General features: G+C 44.2%; 1 long non-coding RNA gene across 1 annotated transcript; it reads left to right on the top strand.

The window, feature by feature from the left end:
* The first annotated feature begins 237 nt into the window (after positions 1-237).
* LOC141994615 (uncharacterized) lies at positions 238-11,821 on the top strand. Its single transcript, XR_012641186.1, has 3 exons — positions 238-376; positions 6,713-6,778; positions 11,756-11,821. It is a non-coding gene; the product is annotated as an uncharacterized LOC141994615 (long non-coding RNA).
* The last annotated feature ends 659 nt before the right edge of the window (positions 11,822-12,480 follow it).

The following is a 12,480-nucleotide window of genomic DNA, read 5'->3' as shown; positions in this document are numbered from 1 at the left end:
TGAGAAGCAAAGGAAAATACAACTAGAAGATCTGAGAAAGCTGTGCCTGAATGTTTAATGAAAACAAACTTAATAGTTATGGAAAATTACAGGTATTAAATTTAGCTACTAGAGGGTTCCTCCTCTGTTCCTTGAACACAGCTGAAACATTGATAATTACAAATAAAATGGTGCTAAAAGTCAAATATTTTATTTTGGAGGGTCAAAGAAGTACCAGGAGTCCTTGGACTTATGAGGCCCGACTTTCATCGGACACCACGTACGACGCTTTTCAATCAACTGCCTGTTTCGACCCTATGATGCTCGTTTTGCCCTTACGACAACGCTCAACTTGTATACGGTTTGCTTGAAATCACTTCCTGGTTGCATTATACTGGTATGGAGCTGGAAGGGGTCACTTCTGATTGGCTTTGAGGCAGTAGGGTAGCTTGTTGCCCGTTAGGGATGCTGCTTGGGTTTTTTTGGCTCCCGGCCCCAGGCTCAGCCAATCAGAAAGCTTGAACAGTGATTGGCTGAGCCTTGCTCAGCCATTGTGCCATTCTCCCTGGCTTTCTGAGCCTGTATTGCCAGCATTCTGAGCAGCGCATGGGAGTTTATATCTTTATTTTAATGCTGTTTACCAAATACAGTGTACAGTAAATAAATTGTTGCAATATTAGTCATCTATACTTCATTTAGTACAATAATTTGGGTTATTGTGGTGAAAATACTGTATCAAGCCTTGGTTCAGGAACCAATCTCTCCTTCATACCATTTCAGAGTAACAGCCGTGTTAGTCTGTATTCGCAAAAAGAAAAGGAGTACTTGTGGCACCTTAGAGACTAACCAATTTATTTGAGCATGAGCTTTCGTGAGCTACAGCTCACTTCATCGGATGCATACTGTGGAAAGTATAGAAGATCTTTTATACACACAAAGCATGAAAAAATGGGTGTTTACTACTACAAAAGGTTTTCTCTTCCCCCACCGCACTCTCCTGCTGGTAATAGCTTATCTAAAGTGATCGCTCTCCTTACAATGTGTATGATCAAGTTGGGCCATTTCCAGCACAAATCCTGGGTTTAACAAGAACGTCTGGGGTGGGGGGGTAGGAAAAAACAAGGGGAAATAGGTTACCTTGCATAATGACTTAGCCACTCCCAGTCTCTATTCAAGCCTAAGTTAATTGTATCCAATTTGCAAATGAATTCCAATTCAACGGTCTCTCGCTGGAGTCTGGTTTTGAAGTTTTTCTGTTGTAATATTGCAACCTTCACGTCTGTAATCGTGTGACCAGAGAGATTGAAGTGTTCTCCGACTGGTTTATGAATGTTATAATTCTTGACATCTGATTTGTGTCCATTTATTCTTTTACGTAGAGACTGTCCAGTTTGACCAATGTACATGGCAGAGGGGCATTGCTGGCACATGATGGCATATATCACATTGGTGGATGTGCAGGTCAACGAGCCTCTGATTGTGTGGCTGATGTTATTAGGCCCTGTGATGGTGTCCCCTGAATAGATATGTGGGCACAGTTGGCAACGGGCTTTGTTGCAAGGATAGGTTCCTGGGTTAGTGGTTCTGTTGTGTGGTATGTGGTTGCTGGTGAGTATTTGCTTCAGGTTGGGGGGCTGTCTGTAGGCAAGGACTGGCCTGTCTCCCAACACACCTCTGAACAACATACTAATCCACAGAGACCTCCCTACCAACACTACAAAAAGAAGGATTCTAGGTGGACTCCTCCTGAAGGTCGAGACAGCAGACTGGACTTCTACATAGAGTGCTTCCGCCGACGTGCACGGGCTGAAATTGTGGAAAAGCAACATCACTTACCCCACAACCTCAGCCGTGCAGAACACAATGCCATCCACAGCCTCAGAAACAACTCTGACATCGTAATCAAAAAGGCTGACAAAGGAGGTGCTGTTGTCATCATGAATAGGTCGGAATATGAACAAGAGGCTGCTAGGCAGCTCTCCAACATCACTTTCTACAAGCCATTACCCTCTGATCCCACTGAGAGTTACCAAAAGAAACTACAGCATTTGCTCAAGAAAATCCCTGAAAAAGCACAAGATCAAATCCACACAGACACACCCCTGGAATCCCGACCTGGGATATTCTATCTACTACCCAAGATCCATAAACCTGGAAATCCCGTGCGCCTCATCATCTCAGGCATTGGCACCCTGACAGCAGGATTGTCTGGCTATGTAGACTCCCTCCTCAGGCCCTACGCTACCAGCACTCCCAGCTACCTTTGAGACACCACTGACTTCCTGAGGAAACTACAATCCATCGGTGATCTTCCTGATAACACCATCCTGGCCACTATGGATGTAGAAGCCCTCTACACCAACATTCCACACAAAGATGGACTACAAGTCGTCAAGAACACTATTCCCCGATAATGTCACGGCTAACCTGGTGGCTGAACTTTGTGACTTTGTCCTCACCCATAACTATTTCACATTTGGGAACAATGTATACCTTCAAATCAGCGGCACTGCTATGGGTACCCGCATGGCCCCACAGTATGCCAACATTTTTATGGCTGACTTAGAACAACGCTTCCTCAGCTCTCGTCCCTTAACGCCCCTACTCTACTTGCGCTATATTGATGACATCTTCATCATCTGGACCCATGGAAAAGAAGCCCTTGAGGAATTCCACCATGATTTCAACAATTTCCATCCCACCATCAACCTCAGCCCGGTCCAGTCCACACAAGAGATCCACTTCCTGGGCACTACAGTGCAAATAAACGATGGTCACATAAACACCACCCTATACCGGAAACCTACTGACTGCTATTCCTACCTACATGCCTCCAGCTTTCACCCTGACCACACCACACGATCCATCGTCTACAGCCAAGCTCTGCGATACAACCGCATTTGCTCCAACCCCTCAGACAGAGACAAACACCTACAAGATCTCTATCAAGCATTCTTACAACTACAATACCCACCTGCGGAAGTGAAGAAACAGATTGATAGAGCCAGAAGAGTTCCCAGAAGTCACCTACTACAGGACAGGCCTAACAAAGAAAATAACAGAACGCCACTAGCCGTCACCTTCAGCCCCCAACTAAAACCCCTCCAACGCATTATTAAGGATCTACAACCTATCCTGAAGGATGACCCAACACTCTCACAAATCTTGGGAGACAGGCCAGTCCTTGCCTACAGACAGCCCCCCAACCTGAAGCAAATACTCACCAGCAACCACATACCACACAACAGAACCACTAACCCAGGAACCTATCCTTGCAACAAAGCCCGTTGCCAACTGTGCCCACATATCTATTCAGGGGACACCATCACAGGGCCTAATAACATCAGCCACACAATCAGAGGCTCGTTCACCTGCACATCCACCAATGTGATATATGCCATCATGTGCCTGCCATGTACATTGGTCGAACTGGACAGTCTCTACGTAAAAGAATATATGGACACAAATCAGATGTCAAGAATTATAACATTCATAAACCAGTCGGAGAACACTTCAATCTCTCTGGTCACGCGCTTACAGACGTGAAAGTTGCGATATTACAACAGAAAAACTTCAAAACCAGACTCCAGCGAGAGACTGTTGAATTGGAATTCATTTGCAAATTGGATACAATTAACTTAGGTTACCTTGCATAATGACTTAGCCACTCCCAGTCTCTATTCAAGCCTATTTCCCCTTGTTTTTTTCCTACCCCCCCCCCCACAGATGTTCTTGTTAAACCCTGGATTTGTGCTGGAAATGGCCCACCTTGATTATCATACACATTGTAAGGAGAGTGATCATTTTAGATAAGCTATTACCAGCAGGAGAGTGGGGTGGGGGTAGAGAAAACCTTTTGTAGTGGTAAACACCCATTTTTTCATGCTTTGTGTGTATAAAAGATCTTCTATACTTTCCAAGTATGCATCCGATGAAGTGAGCTGTAGCTCACGAAAGCTTATGCTCAGATAAATTGGTTAGTCTCTAAGGTGCCACACGTACTCCTTTTCTTTTTGCTTCATACCATTGATTCCTTTGGGAAAAGCGGTTTCAACTTGTGTTTCAACTTACAACGCAATTCTGAGGAACGAATTGTGTCGTAAGTCTAAGGACTCCCTGTATTTTATTTATTCTGTTAGGTGGGAGGGTGATGATTGTAGCTTGTAGGTAGAGGGATACAGGAGAATGATTGAACGAACTTGGAATTGCTGCAGTAGAGTATGTTCAAGAAACTGGCCCTATGTAACTTTCCTGTTACTTCTAAAAATGTGGAATCAGCTCTTCTTATCTGAGTGTAAGATTGACAGAATAAATACCTTACATTGAAGAAAGACACAAATTTAACCTGAGTCACACCAAGAACTGACCTTCTCTCAGGGCTTCTCTACACTTACATCTAAATCGGCACTGCTGTATTTGATGCAGCCGTGTCAATTAGACCCACTAAGTCGATGGGAGAGCACTCTCCTGTTGACGTCTGTACTCCACCTCCACAAGAGGCGAAAGGTAAGTCAGCAGGAGAGCATCTCCCGTCCACACAGCATGGTGTAAACGCCGCTGTAAGTCAACCTAAGTTACATCGACTTCAATTACAAAATCCAAATACTGATAGCTCTGTGACTTTGCAAATACTCTGAGTCGAATGAAGCTTTCCAATAAGGTCTGGAACATCTGCCACAGTAGCCGTGTTTATCCAGCGTTCCTGTCGTCGGCTGCCACATCACAAACCAGAACATACATAACTGAAGTAGCGTAACTTAGGTCGACTTATAGCTTTAGTGTAGACCAGGCCTTAGTCAAATAAAGTAAAGGGAAGTAAAACATCCAAACACTTTTTAGCTAAAGATACCTGTAATGAGCTATCTGCCAGAGCATCTGTGACTGGAATCCCAGGGGAGCCACACTGAGTTCACTCAATTAGTGTGAACTGCAAAGAATGGGGCAGACAATCCCCAAAGCTGGTGGATATTCCAATACTTAGATTTACCAAGACAGGACAAAACAGCTTCTATAATACCTCACTGGTTACCCAGAAGCCAACAACACAGTTCCCTCAAAGCAACCCAGCCTCAGGCCTCCAACCAGACACCCAAGTCAAATATGATGAGAATTACTGAAAAACTTATTCATCATATAAAAAAGTTCTACCAGTCCCAAAGGATCAGACACATTACCTCCCAGGTTAATGAATATTTTGGCTCTTACCCAAATACAAGCTTACAGCCGATTCTCATTAACTAAACCAGGGATTGGCAAACCGCGGGCCACAGGGACATGCTGGCCGCTGCTTCCCACAGCTCCCATTGGCCGGGAATGGCGAACTGCAGCCACTGGGAGCTGCAGGGGGCCATGCCTGCGGGCGGTCAACATGAACAAAATGTCTCGCAGCCCGCCAGCAGATTACCCTGATGGCCAACCCCTGAACTAAACTAAAATGTATTTAAAAAGAAGAGAGAGAGAGAGTATTGGTTAAAAGATCAATATACATACAGACATGAGCACAGTTCTAAGATTAGATTTATAGTAGAGATGGTGAGCTTTGTCGCTGCAAAGAGTTAGTCCATAGGTTATAGTCCAATGTTCATACTCAGGGTGATCCAGACAGGACTGGAGATTTCAGCCTTATGACTTACCCTTCCCCTGCATGAAGCGTCAAGCCGATCTGAGATAAAAAGGATCAGGATCCAAGGGGGTTTTATACAGTTCCAGGTTGGAACTTGACAGGTTGGAGTCCTTAGGTGAACAACAGGCAATCATGGAGACTTTGAAGTAGACCTATTTCCTAAGCATCACTGGTAATTACCTACATGGATTAACATAAGGCAATTGCCCGTTTTCCACCATTCTCAGGTGATTTGCTATACATTTCAAAGAGAGATGAATACAGTGATATCCTATGTTTACAGTTCATTTAGATGTGAATACTTCCTTTTGATCTCTGAATTAACAGAATACAGCATAGACAGGGACTGTTTGATTACATTGTTAACCTCTAACAATATATATGTAAATCCACAAAAACACAAACATTACCTACCAATATGTCCCTAAAGGTTGAATCTGGGTCAATTAGCCTGCAAGCTGCTTTACCCTTTCTGGCCATGCATCACACTTTGGATAAGATTCGTTGCAATTATATAACAGTGGTAGCAACAATGATTTGCATGGTCATACTCTAATCAGATAACGTCACAGCATCTTACTGATAGTTGACTGTTACTGGTGAAAAGTTGCTTAAAAGTTTGAATTCATGTTTATCTAACTGCTAATGTATGGTTATCTTTAATTATACACACATACTTTTCTAGATCCTTATTCTATAACTTATATTGACCCTTGAAATTAACTATCGAGTGAAGTTCTTAGTGATCTTCATGGTCAGTCCCTAGCTATCTGTTAGAGTATCCAGCCAGTTTAAAGTCAGTGATAGATTTCTCATTCATTGTCAAACAAGTGTACTATCTCAAGGCCAATCAAACCATTGATTTTAAGCAAAATTCCCCCACTTTAACGAATGGGGATTTTTTCTTAATAAAAAAACAATAGCATGTGTCCTTCAGTCTTCAAATTTACAAAATATGCAATTAAAATATTTCTGCATTTAGTTGCCTATATAACTTCATAGCGGCTATGTACAGTATTTCAATTACTAGCAATGTGATTTTTCAGCATTGAACTGTGCCCTTGATTGCCATTTTGATTTTCTGTGGATTTTTTTCTCTATTTTATTCAGTAAACCTGCACAACTGAACCAGAAACAGAAAGTCCATAAAGAACACAGACAACTTGAGTTTATATGGTAAGACAGCTTTATCATATTTCATGCAATTCTTGCTTAACCTAAAGGGGCACTCGCATAGCCAAATACCATATAGTTAAAGTATACTGCAAAATGGCCCATCTATGCAGCTACTTACATTAGATTTTTCAACCAAACAGATTTTTATTAAAATGGAATGGATTTTTAAAATCAAAATTAATTTAAAGTTTATGATGTTTATGTTGTGTATTTCACTGGTGTTAGACAATGAAACAAACTAGTCACTTTCAGTTTTCCTTAAAGCCATTTTTAGTTAATTTCATTTTTTAGCTCTAATGGAATGCCGCAATCTCTGTGTTGCAAAAACTGGATGGGAATTTCTCTTTTTAAAAAGCTGTTTCCATTGGAATGAAAAAAATCCTGCAACAGTTCTATGAATTTTAGGTCTGGACATAACTTGTTTTTACAAAGCCTACTGTTTGTACCTTAGAGTGTCACTTTAAATTACGATTTTCTACATTGAATGTTTGGTCTTACGGTCTTTCAGTGAAATGATTACATAACTTGGTTATACTACTAGCCCACGTTATCTAAATATTGCATTTGTGTAGTAAATTATTCATATAAGTCTCTGGTTGCCTAGGGAAAGGTGAAAACCAATCCAGATATCTAAACTTTTCTAAGAGGAATGGAAAAAGAATAGAACAAATGAAAAATGTACATCTAGTGGAGGCACCATCAGAGATTGGTTACATTAAAAATGCCCAAAGTATCTAAGTTCTAATGCAAATCCAACACATTAATTTATAAAAATAACTTACCAGTAACATGTAATATGACCTTTGCTTCTTAATAGTCTAGGAAGGGTTTGTGTCTGACTACTAATGAATATATTCAAAAGCTATTTATAAAATAATAAATTCTACAGGAGAGAAGGACTATAAATTCTGCAAAACACTCTAGAGACGAACCAATTTATTTGAGCATGAGCTTTCATGAGCTACAGCTCACTTCATCGGATGCATACTGTGGAAACTGCAGAAGACATTATATACACAGAGACCATGAAACAATACCTCCTCCCACCCCACTCTCCTGCTGGTAATAGCTTATCTAAAGTGATCATCAAGTTGGGCCATTTCCAGCACAAATCCAGGTTTTCTCACCCTCCGCCCCCCCCCCACACAAACTCACTCTCCTGCTGGTAATAGCCCATCCAAAGTGACCACTCTCTTCACAATGTGTATGATAATTAAGGTGGGCCATTTCCTGCACAAATCCAGGTTCTCTCACCCCCCTCCAAAAACCACACACACAAACTCACTCTCCTAAATTAATAGTATCCAATAAAGACAAAGAAAATAACAGAACGCCACTAGCCATCACCTTCAGCCCCCAACTAAAACCCCTCCAACGCATTATTAAGGATCTACAACCTATCCTGAAGGATGACCCAACACTCTCACAAATCTTGGGAGACAGGCCAGTCCTTGCCTACAGACAGCCCCCCAACCTGAAGCAAATACTCACCAACAACCACATACCACACAACAGAACCACTAACCCAGGAACCTATCCTTGCAACAAAGCCCGTTGCCAGCTGTGCCCACATATCTATTCAGGGGACACCATCATAGGGCCTAATAACATCAGCCACACTATCAGAGGCTCGTTCACCTGCACATCCACCAATGTGATATATGCCATCATGTGCCAGCAATGCCCCTCTGCCATGTACATTGGTCAAACTGGACAGTCTCTACGTAAAAGCATAAATGGACACAAATCAGATGTCAAGAATTATAACATTCATAAACCAGTCGGAGAACACTTCAATCTCTCTGGTCACGCAATCAAAGACATGAAGGTCGCTATCTTACAACAAAAAAACTTCAAATCCAGACTCCAGCAAGAAACTGCTGAATTGGAATTCATTTGCAAATTGGATACTATTAATTTAGGCTTAAATAGAGACTGGGAGTGGCTAAGTCATTATGCAAGGTAGCCTATTTCCCCTTGTTTTTTCCTACCCCCCCCCCCCAGACGTTCTGGTTAAACTTGGATTTATGCTGGAAATGGCCCACCTTGATTGTCATGCACATTGTGGGGAGAGTGGTCAGTTTGGATGAGCTATTGCCAGCAGGAGAGTGAGTTTGTGTGTGTGTGTTTTTTGGAAAAAAAAAAAAAGGGGGGGGGGTGAGAGAACCTGTATTTGTGCTGGAAATGGCCCACCTTGATTTTCATGCACATTGTAAGGAGAGTGGTCACTTTGGATAGGCTATTACCAGCAGGAGAGTGAGTTTGTGTGTGTGGTTTTTGGAGGGGGGTGAGGGGGTGAGAGAACCTGGATTTGTGCAGGAAATGGCCCACCTTAATTATCATACACATTGTGAAGAGAGTGGTCACTTTGGATGGGCTATTACCAGCAGGAGAGTGAGTTTGTGTGTGTGGGGGGGGGGGGGGGCGGAGGGTGAGAGAACCTGGATTTGTGCTGGAAATGGCCCAACTTGATGATCACTTTAGGTAAGCTATTACCAGCAGGAGAGTGGGGTGGAAGGAGGTATTGTTTCATGGTCTCTGTGTATATAATGTCTTCTGCAGTTTCCACAGTATGCATCCGATGAAGTGAGCTGTAGCTCACGAAAGCTCATGCTCAAATAAATTGGTTAGTCTCTAAGGTGCCACAAGTACTCCTTTTCTTTTTGCGAATACAGACTAACACGGCTGTTACTCTGAAGCAAAACATTCTGCAACAGCAACATTATAGTCTAAGGCCTTTCTACAGTAAGGAGCAGCAGCCATTAGCTAAAAGTGGGGAGTCACATTCCATCTAAACTGTACAAACCAACAGAATATCTGGTTGTTAAGAAAGGATTCCTGGCCTAAGAAGGCTTGCACCAACAAGTGACCAAATAAACAGACACCTTAAAACAGTTTTAAGAAAAACTTTGCAAGATAACACTCTGTCTGGCAGAAACACTTAGTAGTTTAAGTTGGGAAATCTATAACTAGGGCCCTACCAAATTCACGGCCATGAAAAATGCATCATGGACCATGAAATCTGGTCTCCCCTGTGAAATCTGGTCTTTTGTGTACTTTTACCCTGTACTATACAGATTGCATGGGGGAGACCACTATTTCTCAAACTGGGGGTCCTGACCCAAAAGGGGGTTGCGGGGAGGGGGTTGCAAGCTAAGTTCCCTCTAAGCTGCGCGACCGCACAGCTGCCTATTAAGTCCCACTCAGGTGCTCAGGGCTGCGGTGGGGAGAGGCGCCCCTCCCCACTGGCCAAAGCACAGACCTGCAACAGCAGGGAGAGTAGCCTCTCCCTGCCATGGCAGGTCCATGCTTTGGCGCCCCTCCCCGCCAGCCCCAGCGCAGACCTGCCGTGGCGGGGAGAGGTGCCCCTCTCTGCCAGCCCCAGCACAGAGCTGCCTCGCACTTACCGTGGCCGGAGGAGAGGAGTCCCTCCCTCAGCCCAACCCAGCTGCCACAACCGAGGAGAGGTGCTTCTACCCCAGCCCAAGCTGCTGTGGCGAGAGTGGGCTGGGGGGAGTCCTCTCTTCCCTCTGCAGCCTGGGGGCAGCCTGCACCCTGAATCCATCATCCGCAGCCCTACCCCAGAGCCCGCAACTCCAGCCAGAGCCTCATCCCCCCCACACCCCAACCCTCTGCCCAAGCCCTGAGCCCCCTCCCACACTCCGAACCCCTCATCCCCAGACCACCGGAGAGCTTGCACCCCCAGCCAGAGCCATCAACCCCAACCCTCTATCCTAGCACTGAGCCCCCTCCTGCACCCCAAACCCCTCATCACCAGCGCCACCCCAATCCTCTTCCCCGGCCCTGAGCCCCCTCCCACACCCTGAACCCCTCATCCCCCCTCATCCCCCGCCCCACCCCAGAGCCCGCACCTACAGCCAGAGCCTTCATCCCCCCAGACCCCAACCCTCTGCCCCAGCCCTGAGCCTACTCCCACACTGCAAACCCCTCAGCCCCACCCCCACCACATGAATTTTGTTATGTGCACCAATATGAAGGTGATGTGTCACACAACACCTCCATATTGGTGCACATAACAAAATTCATTCTGCATATGGATGTAAAAAATTATAGGGAACACTGGTCGCAAGGTTACTGTAGGGGGGTCACAGTATTGCTACCTTTACTTCTGCACTGTCTTCAGAGCTGGGTGGCCAGAGACTGGCAGCTACTAGCTGGATGACCAGCTCTGAAGACAGCACCCTGCCAGCAGCAATGCAGAAGTAAGGGTGGCGATACCATACATTTCACCCTTACTTCTGCACTGCTGCCTTCAGAGCTGGGTGGACGGAGAGTGGCAGCTGCTTGCTGAGGGCTCAGCTTTGAAGGCAGCAGCGCAAAACTCAGGGTGGCAATACCATACCATGCCATCCTTACTTCTGCGCTGCTGCAGGAAGTGGTGCTGCCTTCAGAGTTGAGCTCCCAGCCACCACTGCCACTCTCCGGCCGCCCAGCTCTGCAGGCAGCGCCACCAGCAACAGCAGCACAGAAATAAAGGTGGCAATACCGCAACCCCGCTACAATAACATTGCAACCCCCCCCCCACCCCTGACCCCATGACCCCCTTTTGGGTCAGGACCCCTACAGTTACAACACTGTGAAATTTCACATTTAAATATCTGAAACCATGACATTTATGATTTTTAAAATCCTCTGACTGTGAAATTGACCAAAATGGACCGTGAATTTGGTAGGGCCCTATCTATGACCCAAGGGTAGCAAGTCACAATTCCCTTTTATTTTATCTTTAATTGTTTCTGACTGTTTTGTAACTGGTTTCACAATATTTGAATTGACTCTTGTATGTAGCAGGTGATGTGCTAGGATTGGTTAAAGAATTGTTTTGTAATGTGCCAGGACTGGTTAAAATATTGTTTCATAATACTTTAGTAAAAATGATTCATTAAGGTACAGATAAGCAGGACCTAAGTTTAATTATATAAACTTGAGTCTAAAAAGAAGTTATTTGGAACTTAGCTCCAGGACACAACCTAAGATCAAAGCTGTCAGAACCCTCACACCCTGCCGATCACACCATACAGAAGACGGAGGCCCAGATGACTCAATCCTGACTGGCCATCAGGAAAAGTTTGTCTGCTTTATCGGAAGTGGTGAGCATTGTATCCTTAGCATGTGTATTCTCTTGATCAGTTGCTAATAAATACAAGTTAAGGATATTATTGTGTAAAGGCTCTTTCATTGGGAAAAGGCCCCGCCATCCCATAGAGGGTTACACCCCGAGCCCAGGCAGGGTAGGAGTGGGTGCCCTAAATTGATTGGGTTACACCTCAAGCCCACGGAAGGGTAGGGGTGGGTGGCCTACATTATGCGGATAACAACATCAAGAGGCATTTATGTGGCACTAGATTTTAGTGACACTAACATTCTTCAGTAGCTGATAAAGGAAAACAGACCCCTTAGAATCCGTATTCTTCAGGAGGCAAAAGGAGACTTCTGTTATGTTCACTGAATATTGCTTTGGCAATTTACAAAACTAGAATTTAAACAGAATACACAGAACCTCCCCAAGCACCAGAAGGGTACTCTCATCAGTCTAGTTACTAAAACATTTGCAGTCCCTAGTTCAAAACAGATGAAATCATGATTGCTAGTATACAAAGAAACTTATTATGTATCCAAAGCTTTATATTAAGTAAAAAACAATTGATATTACCTCCTTTTTGCTTGTTAATAGGCAGCCT

Source organism: Natator depressus, chromosome 10, assembly GCF_965152275.1.
Source record: "Natator depressus isolate rNatDep1 chromosome 10, rNatDep2.hap1, whole genome shotgun sequence".
Taxonomy (NCBI): domain Eukaryota; kingdom Metazoa; phylum Chordata; order Testudines; family Cheloniidae; genus Natator; species Natator depressus.
The sequence above is the reverse complement of the archived record's forward strand: the minus strand, read 5'-3'. Positions and strand labels throughout refer to the sequence as shown.